Raw genomic sequence first — 11266 nt, forward strand, 5'->3', positions numbered from 1 at the left:
CAGACCTCGCGTACCTCTTCCTCTGTGATGCGGTGCATCCACCTCCTGAGAAACCCCCTGCAATGGTGTGGATTTCTCCGTGCGTAGGCATCTCGTGCTGCTGAGCTTCAGCACCTGCTGGTTGGGAGCTCGACGCGCCCCCCGTCCTTCTATCCAGCAGATAATCGTTTAGGAACCCGCTCTTTACCAGATCGTCGAGCTGGTATCCTAATGCTAAGCACGAGTCCACTGTATGGCCGAAGCCCTGGTGAAACTCACACCAGGCGTCTGGCTTTGGTCCCAGCACCTTGTCGCCCACCTTTTCTAGCGCCTTCAACCTAGCGGATATATTGGGAATGGCGATCAGATCCGCCAATGCCATGACAAACTTGTGCTTAGGCGGGCGATTGTATTCCCGGCGTGCTGGTTGCTGGCGTCCTTGACCCCTGCCCTTGTTCTTCCTTGGGTCATGAGGATGGCGAGTCCTCTGATCCCTCCTGGCCGCCGCTGTCTCCAGCACCCTCTGTGGCTGGATCCTGGTCTGGGCGCGTGGCCTAGTGGGGGCCACGCTTCCTCTCTTCTCGACGACTTCGCTCTCGTCGGCGATGTGGGCCATTGCAAGTCGCCTGACCTCAGCAAACGTGGCGGGGTGTGCCCTGATCAATGCCTCGCAGAATGGTCCCGGCAGCACGCCTTTCTTAAATGCATAGACCAGCATTTCTTCATCCTTGGCCGGCGATCTGACCATCTGCGCCCCAAAACGATTCAGGTAGTCCCTGAGGGACTCTCCCTGGTACCTGCCTTATATCAAACAGGTCGTAAGACACCCTGGGCGGTGCCTTATTCACGATGTACTGCTCGACGAAAATCTTCGAGAACTGTTGAAAACTGGTTATGTGACCGTTAGGCAGGCTCACAAACCATTCCAGGCCGTTCCCTGGAGCGTGCTCACGAACATCTTGCAATACACGGCGTCTGATCCCCCTGACAGCATCATCTGCGTATGGAACGTGGTGAGATGAGCTTCAGGATCCTCCACGCCGATGAAAACAGCCTTAACAGGAACCACGCTCGCAGGAATAGGCGTTTCAGTAATCGCCTTATCGAAAGGCATAGGAAAAACACGAGGTGGCGACGACGGCGCGACCTCTTCAGCAACAGAACGCCCTTGCTGCTCCTGAAGAGCTTGACGCAGCTCCTCAGTCACCTTGCTAAGCTCGTCATTCCTGGCCCGAGAGGCGGCCAGGTCCTCGTGCATTCTCGCCTGTTCTATGCGCGAGGCTTCCACAGTTGCCTGCAACGAGCGCATAATCTCTACCATTTGTGCCATGGTCATGGCGGCGGCGCCTTCAGCAGCGACGGGCGCAACTGGACTTGAACGATTGCTTCTCATTTTTCTCATGAAACTTAGCGAATCACAGAATGCAGCGAACAACACTTACTTCTGCTACGATCGATTCAGCGATCAATCGAAAAAAAACTGCGCGAAGCTCCGCAAGAAAACTCAAGAGCACCGCGAACCTCCAAAGAAACCTGCAACTCCACCAGAAACCACCGCTTCTCCCACGGATAACCAAACGAGCGAAAGAACTCAAACTCCACCGAACAAATCACGCGTAAACAGCAGAAAACCTCAATTCACCGAACAAAAATCCAAACGAACGGTGGAAAACGCGAAATCACCGAACAAATCTTAAGCGAACAGCAAACTACGGTTGCACCAGCACACAACCACACAGAAAATCACGAAAACTTCCAAGAACTCACGCTGTGGATGGGAACAGGTTTTACACGGCCCCACGGTGGGCGCCTGATGATCCTGCCTGTTGACCAGAACGTTAGAACCTGCCTCGTCAAAGGATCGACGTGTGCACCGCTTCAAACCTCCGTCCTCCTTCAAGATCCACCTCAAGAACCTGCAAAAGAACAGAGCGGCGCCGCTGCGGTCGATCGCACTCCAACGCCCAAGTCAGTGACCGAACCACCAAATACTAAGAGCAAGAACACTCAAGAAATCTCAAGGAACCGTGCAATGTTCTCTCTCACAGTCAGCTCTAGAACTCGCAAGCGTAAAGAGTATAATCTAAACGCGCGTACCTCAGAAAGTTCGTTGAGAACTCTTATATACCTGGTCACTTTCTCTCTCCTGGTAGTTACAGACCTGGACACGTGGCTCGCATCCAGTCGTACACGTGCCATCATCTGGAGCCTCCTTGACTTGGGCGCTGCTTCTGACTCTCTTTTTGGCTAAGTTATTTATGCATGGTACTGCCCAGTGCATAGCTAACTTGGGAGCGCGATCTCTACTGGAATTGGCGAGTTAGGGTGCTCTCGTACACCTTCCCTGTGGTCTCGCCGGCCGCCTTCATAATCTGCACCACCTTCATCTTCGGCGATGTGCTTGCTCTGGCGATCTCCAATCGCTTGGTCGCCTGAGTTTACATCTGGCGACTTCACCTTCAACTGGGCAATCGCCGGTCCTGGTATGCTGGAGATCGGAACACGCCAACTTAATAACTGGCGACTACACGAACCCCTCCGACTTCCTTCACTTCTGCGAATCTGGCGCCTTGTCAACACGCCTACACTGTAGCTTGGTGCCACATCATCACTTCCGACTACCAGGGCGGTACAAAATACAATGATATTATACTAATATATAAGGTTTTTGTACCGACCCGTCCTCGGGCGTTGACCAAAGTCAACACTTGGTAGGACCCACCAGGGGCGCTATGAGGAGAATCAGGGCATCTGCTACCTAGGGCGTCGCCAACCTCGGGTGTCACCAGCCTCGGGCGTCGTCAAGCCTCGGGCATCGACTGGTTTCAGGCGTCGACCGATCTTGAGAGTCGACCGGGCTCGTACTAAGAAAGTACCTATACAGAATAATGCCACCCCCCAATACCCATGGGTGGGAGTAACCGTGGAGGGGGCGGCAGAGTAGGAGGCGGTACGGCGGGGCGTGGAGGCCTCGGGCCTCGGTGCCCCAGAAGAATAATGATAGGAAAGAAAGGTGGCTTCAAAGCCACACCTCTAGTACCAGCAGGGAGAGACTCAACTTGCAGGGTATCTATGCATGAGGTGTGGGAACGCGGCAGTACGCGCCACTATTAGAGAGCCACTGGGACATAGACGACCCATTAGAGGGCCACGTCCCAAGCGGTAATCTGCATGCATGGTACGTGAGGAGGGCAGAAACACTCCCAGGGCGAGTGACTGCTAGAAGCACCGAAAAGGTATATAAGCTCTCGTTGTCAGGAGTTCAAGGTACGTTCTGATCATTTTGACGCTTACACACTGTACGCACGAGTGACTTGAGAACGAGAGAGAAATCAGTTAGAATTCAGTTACGCACCCTCTGAGCATGGGAGTTGCGGTGTTCTGATACGGAGGTGCACGGTGTTTTCTGCCATTACTGACTTGAGCGTCGGAATGCAAACAGTCGCGAGGGCGCCCTTTGTTCTCTCTGTTTCAGGTACACACGGCAGCGAAGGGTGAAGGCTTGCTTCGAGGGAGAAGGAGTCCTTGTTACGCGGGTCTTAGCTACGCACGAAGAACAATCTGGTCAACTTGGCAGGAACATTTGGCGCCCACTGTGGGGCCCGATCTAAAACAACAGTCCCACCGCAAGTAGTAGGAGTCTCAGTAGCGATAGTGAGATTTGTGGAGGTTTCTCAAGATTCTTGCAAGATTGGCCGATAATATTCAAGATTCGCAGAGTTTCACCGAAGGAAGTTCCAAGATTCTCCAAGAAACAGTGAAGAATGAGGAATACGAGGCAGAGTTCAACGGCGAATGTGGGGGAAGGAAACCTGACCTTGCAGCAGGTCATGGAGATGATGCAAAACCTCCAAGAGTCAATGGCTACATCTAGGGCTTTGCAGGAGCGAATCCAGATGGATTTGGCAGCGTCGCAGTCACGAAATGAAGAACTGCACTGCGCCAACAAAGAGTTACGGCGAGAGTTGCGCAGCCAGGTTGAGAATCGTGAAACAAAGGAGCGCGAGTGCGTTACGCCTCCCAGGGAATTTTCGATGCCCTTCTCGCAAGAAATCATGGATGCTGCTGTGCCTTCCACGTTCGTGGGCCCAAAGGTGACGTTCACGGGCATGGAAGATCCAGAAGCTCACCTCACTGCGTTTCATACGCAGATGATGTTGGTAGGCAGTACTGATGCATTCTGTTCATGAGTATGCTGATGGGAACAGCCATGGAGTGGTTCATCAGTCTCCCTGATGGCCACATTACCTCATTTACGCAGCTGTCGAAGCTGTTCAAGGAACAGTACATAGCAAACCGCGCTCCCCCACCTAGCTCTTACGACCTCTTTGACGTAAGGCAGTACCAGGGGGAGACGTTGAAGGAGTTCGTCAATAGGTTCGGGGCGCAGGTGGTAAGGGTGAGCACCACTAACGAATCTATGATCGTCTATGCGTTTAGGAAGGGGATCAGTCCTGGACCTTTCAGTGAGTCGCTCATCAGGAATCGCCCCAAAACTTTCGCAGAAATAAGGCATCGCGCGGTGGAGCACATCGCGACGGAAGGGGAGGTGTAGGAGAAGCGCGCAAGTGTTGTGGCCGCCCTCCCTAGAGCACAGCCGCGTGCACAGCCTGCTAGGAGGAGGCCAGGAGGTGCTATGAAAATAGCCTAAAGACAAAGAGAGGCGTGTTCATGGTAGTGGAACACCCAGGCCTGGAGGATACGCCCATGGAGGTAGAGCCTATGGAGGAGGCGCCCCTAGGGAACGTACGCGTGGATAGGATGCTCGTTGAGACGAGGCCCATGGAGGAGGCACCGGCAGAAGCCGCGCCCATGGAGGAAGCGCCTACCGGTGCCGTGGCGAGGGGAGAGAGTCGTAGCGGCGTACCCGGTGCAGAGAACGCCCAGGAGAGATGACTCGAGCCGGTCGAGAACGTGGTTGAGAGGCAGATTGGCGGGAGGACCTTTAAGCTGGGATGATTGCTGAGCCAAGAAGAGCAAGACCAAGTGGCGACAGTAATCTTGCGCCACCTGGACACCTTCGCATGGTCCGCCTCGGACATGCCTGGCATCGACCCAAATTTTTTATGCCACCATCTCACCATGGACCCCAAGGTCCGCCCTGTACGACAGAGGGGGAGGAAGTTGCTGAACGTCGGTCACATTAGGGAGATCCAGTACCCTGAGTGGCTGGCCAACGTGGTTCTAGTAAAAAAGGCGAACGGGAAGTGGAGAATGTGGGTGGACTTCACTGACTTGAATAAGGCGTGCCCCAAGGATTCGTATCCTCTGCCCAGCATCGACGCGTTGGTGGACAGCGCCTCGGGCTGCAAGATGTTGAGTTTCCTGGATGCGTTTTCAGGGTACAACCAGATCAAGATGCATCCCTGCGACGAGAGCAAAACGGCATTCATGACCGAGATGTGTTGCTATTGCTATAAGGTGATGCCGTTTGGGTTGAAGAACGCAGGCGCCACCTATCAGAGGTTGATGGACAAGGTCCTTGCACCCATGTTGGGTAGGAATGTGCAGGCCTATGTGGATGACATGGTGGTGACCTCACAGGAGAGGGGACGACATGCAACTAATCTGGAAGAGTTGTTTGCCACCATAGCTAAATATCGCCTCAAGCTGAACCTTGAAAAGTGTGTCTTCGGGGTCGAGGCAGGTAAGTTTCTGGGTTTTATGCTCACCGAACGGGGGATAGAGGCAAACCCCAACAAGTGTGCGGCAATCATTGCTATGAGGAGCCCAGCCTCGGTCAAGGAGGTGCAGCAACTGACAAGGCGTATGGCAGCCCTGTCAAGGTTCGTATCCGTTGGAGGAGATAAAGGTCACCCTTATTTCCAGTGCCTGAAGAGAAACAACCGGTTCGTGTGGACTGAAGAATGCGAGGCGGCATTCCTCAAGCTAAAGGAGTACTTGTTGGCTCCTCTCATGCTATGCAAGCCACGGATAGGAGCGCCCCTACGTTTGTACTTCGCTGTGACAGAGTGGGCAATCAGCTCCGTGCTGGTTCAGGAGCAGGATCAGATACAGAAACCCATTTACTTCGTAAGCAAGGCCTTGCAGGGTCCGGAGGTGAGGTATCAGTCTTTGGAGAAGGCGGCTCTGGTGGTGGTATTCTCTGCCAAGAGGCTCTGCCACTACTTCCAAAGCTTTAAGGTGGTGGTAATGATGGACCTCCCAATCCAGAAGGTACTACAAAAGCCAGATGTCGCAGGAAGGATGGTCCGCTGGGCGGTGGAGTTGTCTGAGTTTGATATTCCCTATGAGCCTAGGGGGTCCATCAAGGGACAGATCTACGCGGACTTCCTGGAGGAGCTCTCGCCAGGGACCACACAACAACAAGAAGAGGTGGGCTCCTAGTGGGTGCTCTCGGTGGATGGGTCTTCCAATCAGCAGGGGAGCGGAGTCGGCATAGTCTTGGAGGGGCCCAATGGGGTGTTGATGGAGCAAGCCCTGAGGTTCGCCTTCAAGGCAAGTAATAACCAGGTAGAGTACAAGGCCTTGATTGTGGGAATGCTCCTAGCCAAGGAGATGGGCGGGCGGAGCCTCCTGGCGAAGAGTGACTTGCTGTTGGTCACGAGACAGGTGACTGGGGAGTACCAAGCCAAGGATCCGCAGATGGCTGCATATCTGTGGTATGTTCAAGCGCTGAAGGGGGCGTTCGCAGCGTTTGAATTGGTGAACGTCCCAAGGAAGCAGAATGCCCGTGCAGACCTACTCGCCAAGCTGGCCAACTCGGGCAAGGGGGGAAGGCAGAGGACGATCATCCAGAAGACCCTCAAGGCGTCGCGAAAGTTTGTGGCAGATAACAGAGTAGATGTCCTCCAGATCAGTGCGTGTAAGGGGAAGCCGAGGAGTCATCGGTCTTTGACTTAGGACACAGTGAGGACCCCAAGCATAAGTATTTACCCGGCCCCGCCAGAAGAGGAGGACCCCATGCAAGTGTGCATCCTGGAAGAAGGGGACACGTGGATGACGCCCTATAGGCGATACATTGCGGATGGGATCCTCCCAGCGGAACCCGAGGAAGGCAAGAAGGTGAAGATAAACTCTGCAAGGTATACTCCGGTGGATGGAGTGCTTTTCAGGCATGGATTCACACACCCAATCTTGACGTGCGTGAGTGGGGACGAGTGCACAAGGATAATGTCGGAGCTCCATGAAGGTATTTGTGGGAGCCACGTGGGGGGAAGGTCTCTGGCGTCCAAGATGGTACGCGCAGGCTTCTACTGGCCAACGGTAAGGGAAGATTGCGTGAGATACGCGCAATGCTGTAAGCAGTGCCAACAGCACGCCGATTGGCACAAGGCACCGCCAGAGGAGTTGAGGTCCATATACAGCCCGTGGCCTTTCAACACCCGGGGAATCGACATCTTAGGCCCTTTCCCATTGGTGATAAGGCAGATGAAGTACTTGATAGTTGCCATCGAGTACTTCACAAAGTGGATAGAAGCGGAGCCGGTGGCGCAGATCACCGCACAAAAGGTACAACACTTTGTCTGGAAGAACATTGTGTGTCGCTTTGGTGTACCAAGGCGCCTCGTCTCCGACAATGGTACTCAATTTGCAAGCCAGCAGCTGGGAAAACTGTGTGCAGAGGTAGGCGTCAAGCAAGTGTTCGCTTCTGTCGAACACCCCCAGACGAACGGACAGGTGGAGTCCGCCAATAGGGTCTTGCTGAGGGGATTGAAGAGGAGGCTTGAGAAAGCTAAAGGGGCTTGGGCGGAGGAAGTGCCCAGGATCATGTGGGCTTATCACACCACGCCCCAATCCTCCACTATGGAGACGCCTTTTAGCTTGGTATACGGATCAGACGCGATGATCCCGGTGGAGATACATGAGAGCTCGTCACGCTACCAGAGTTTTGTAGCTGAAGAGTCCAATGAGGAGAGGAGGGTGAATCTGAACCTGTTGGACGAGGCCAGGGAAGAGGCGAGGATAAAGGCGGGGGCAGTAAAAAGAAGAGTGGAGCACCAGTACAGCTCCAAAGTGAAGCCCCGACAGTTCCAGGTCGCAGACTTGGTCATGCGGAAGGCTCATCCGTATGAGTTGGAAAACAAGCTGTCTCCCAAGTGGACCGGACCCCTTCAGGGTAACCGAGGTTCGGGGAAACGGGTCGTACAAGCTTGAGACTCTGGAGGGAGGCGCCATCCCGCGCACCTGGAACGCGGCCAATTTGAACTTTTATTTCAGTTAAAAACTTGGTGTAGTATACAGTTTAAGGGGACACTCTTTTTCCCTCTCGGGGTTTTTTTAATGAGGTCACCCAAGTAAAATTAGTTTGAAGCATACATTGTCTTAATTTTCTTTATTGCAATGTAAGGAAACGCTAAGAAGAGATAACGTGGTTCAATAAGAAACGAACCCACCACCTTGGTGTTTAGACACCTCGAGGGGAGATGCGGGGGCGCCTCCCTCGGGCGTGGGCACCAAGGACAGAAAGAAAGTTCGGAGCAGTGGAAAGCCAGGTGCCTTGGTGTGGATACACGCCAGATAGGACGAGCGCCATCCTTCGGGAAACCTCCTCCTTAGGCGTAAACGCCAAGTCCCTGGTAACCTTGGTGTTTAGACACACCGGGGACGATACGACACTGCTTAAGCAGGCCTCTCCTCGGGCGTGGGCACCAAGTGCACTGACAGCCTTGGTGTTTAGACACACCGGGGACGATACGACACTGCTTCAGCAGGCCTCTCCTCGGGCATGGGCACCAAGTGCACTGAAAGCCTTGGTGTTTAGACACACAGGGGACGATACGGCACTGCTTCAGCAGGCCTCTCCTCGGGCGTGGGCACCAAGTGCACTGACAGCCTTTGTGTTTAGACACACCGGGGATGATACGACACTGCTTCAGCAGCCCTCTCCTCGGGCGTGGGCACCAAGTGCACTGACAGCCTTTGTGTTTAGACACACCGAGGACGACACGACACTTCTTTGGCAGGCCTCTCTTCGGGCGTGGGCACCAAGTGCAAGAGACAAGGACCGGTTACCTCGATGCTTTGACACACCGGGAATGATACGACACTGCTCCAAGCAGGCCTCTCCCCAGGCTAGCCACCAAGTGCAACCTTGTCCCAGTACCTAGGCACATTGAGGACGAAACGACCCTGCTTTCAATAGGCCTTTCCTCAGGTGTGGGTACCAAGCACGTAGGCTTTGGCCAAGATAAGTCCTCCTTCGCCTTTGAGCGATGTCGAGGCCAGCACAGATAAGTCCTCCTTCACCTTTGAGTGATGTCGAGGCCAGTGACACCTTCGGGGGCAGGCGACTCAGTGTCGCGAAGGGCGAGCTAAAGGAATGCACGTTTGACTTAGTAAGAAAGACAAGAGGAAAGGGTACGTGCTACCCATAGATTCGAGGAAGAAAGCGGGAAGAGCAAAGGTAAATCAAAGGTAAATTACAGATACGCCTTTGAAGCAATAAATAAAGACAATTAGAAATAAGCATTCAAGGATAAAAGTTTTAGTGTATTCAACATTTACAAAGCAAATAATGGCCATGAGAGCTACAATAAATGGAAAGCTAATCTTCAAGGTCCAGAGGCACGATCTTTCCCTCGACGATGTGGTTGGTAGGGGCGCACTTGGAGACGTCTATCCCTAGGTGTTCGCACGCCACTTGGGACAGGGCCTCTGCGAACCCTTCAGCAAAGGCACCCACGGCATCGTCGAGGAGCTCTTTCTCAACCTTCTGAGAACACTCAGCTTGGGAAGCCATTTCTTCTTCCTTGGCCGCCAAGGCTTCAGCCTAGCCTTCTTCGAGAGCTCAGCTTTCATCAGGTCTTAAGCCTCAGACTTGGCAGTAAGCACCGCCTCCACCTTGCCCAAGCTCACCTCTTGAGAAGCACAACATACCTCAAGGTTTTTCGTTCTAGATTTGGAGGCGTCAGCGGCGTCTTTCAGCTCAGCGATCTCTGCATGAAGGGGCACAACTTTAGCCAGTAACTCTGCGTATTTTTGGCCCGCTTCATGGAGTCTTTTGTTGGCCGCTTCCTCAGCCTTTTGAGCCACCTTCATGGCCTCCTTGATGGCGGCCTCGTGATCGAACCAACGGCGAGCTTGCTCAGTCATTTGGTCCTTTACCAAGGCCAGCTCATCCACGAGGACCTGGTGCTCCCTAGCCTTGGTCTCAGCCTGTTCCCGCCAAGCGCTAGCGCGAGCAAAGTACTCCCTTAGGGAGCGGGCAGTACTCTGCTCCACAACCTCATCAGTAAGGTCCTCTGGAAGCTCCTGTTCGAAGTCCTTCACCAGATGTTGGACGATGCGGGGAAGCTTGGGGGCAGGAGCAGAAGTAGGTGGTTGAGGTATGGTTTCAGCCCCATCCCCCAAGGCCATATAGTGGGGGGGGGGGGTGAGGAAGTGCTTGGGGGATGCTCCCTCAGAGAATCAGCGCCATGGTTGGAGGCAGAGTGGGAAGTGGTCACCCTGTTGGTCCTCCTCCTCTTGAAGACGGGCCCGTCAGCGGTGTATTTCTCGTCCTCTGAGGGAACCATCATCACACCTTTGCCTTTATCCAGGGGGGTTGATATGGATGCGGTTCCAACCATGGTTAAAGGGACGGCTGCAATGGGGGCTGGAGAATTAGGAGTTGGGGTGGCATGTGGTGAAGGAAGGTTTGGAGAGGGGGCAGATGCTGGTAACGCTTGGGTGTGGGATGTTGGGGAAGTAGGAGGAAGAGAATCTGGGGCTGGGTGCACAGAGGCACCAGATGTGTTCTTCCTGAGGGCTGCCAAGGCCTTGGCAAACTTCTTTCGTTTATCCACATCCATCACCATATCTGCACCAAAGAAGCAAATAAATGAAGGTTAGACACAAGTCAAGTAAAGTATGGAGTACAGTTAGGAACATTATGAAGACATAAAGCAGACAATCAGTTTACAAATCATCAAGAGTCAGCACAAGCAGAGGTAGTGATCGAAGAAGGTAAGAGGGGATTGATTCCCATACCGATGTATTGGGTGAGGGCTGTGTAGTCATATTCACGGGAAATCATCTCTACGGTGTCGAAAACCATACCCGAACTGGCCAACGCTAAGCACACCTCGCGATCAGTCGAGGACAACTCATCTAAGGACTTGGCCTTTGTCAGCTTCAACTCCCCCACATAGTATAGAGGGAAGCCGTCAAGGGCTGTGCGGTCATAATCTGTGCAGCAGACCCTAAAGAACTTTCCTCTCCATCCCTTGTAAGATTGTTGGAACAGGGTCAGGATGATCCTTCTAGCTATGCTGCTGAAGCTGACCCAGAGGTTCTTCCCAGGCTTCTTAACCTCGAAGAAGTGTAGGAAGACGTCGACATAAGG

This window comes from Phaseolus vulgaris, chromosome 4, assembly GCF_000499845.2.
Source record: "Phaseolus vulgaris cultivar G19833 chromosome 4, P. vulgaris v2.0, whole genome shotgun sequence".
NCBI classification, from domain to species: Eukaryota; Viridiplantae; Streptophyta; class Magnoliopsida; order Fabales; family Fabaceae; genus Phaseolus; species Phaseolus vulgaris.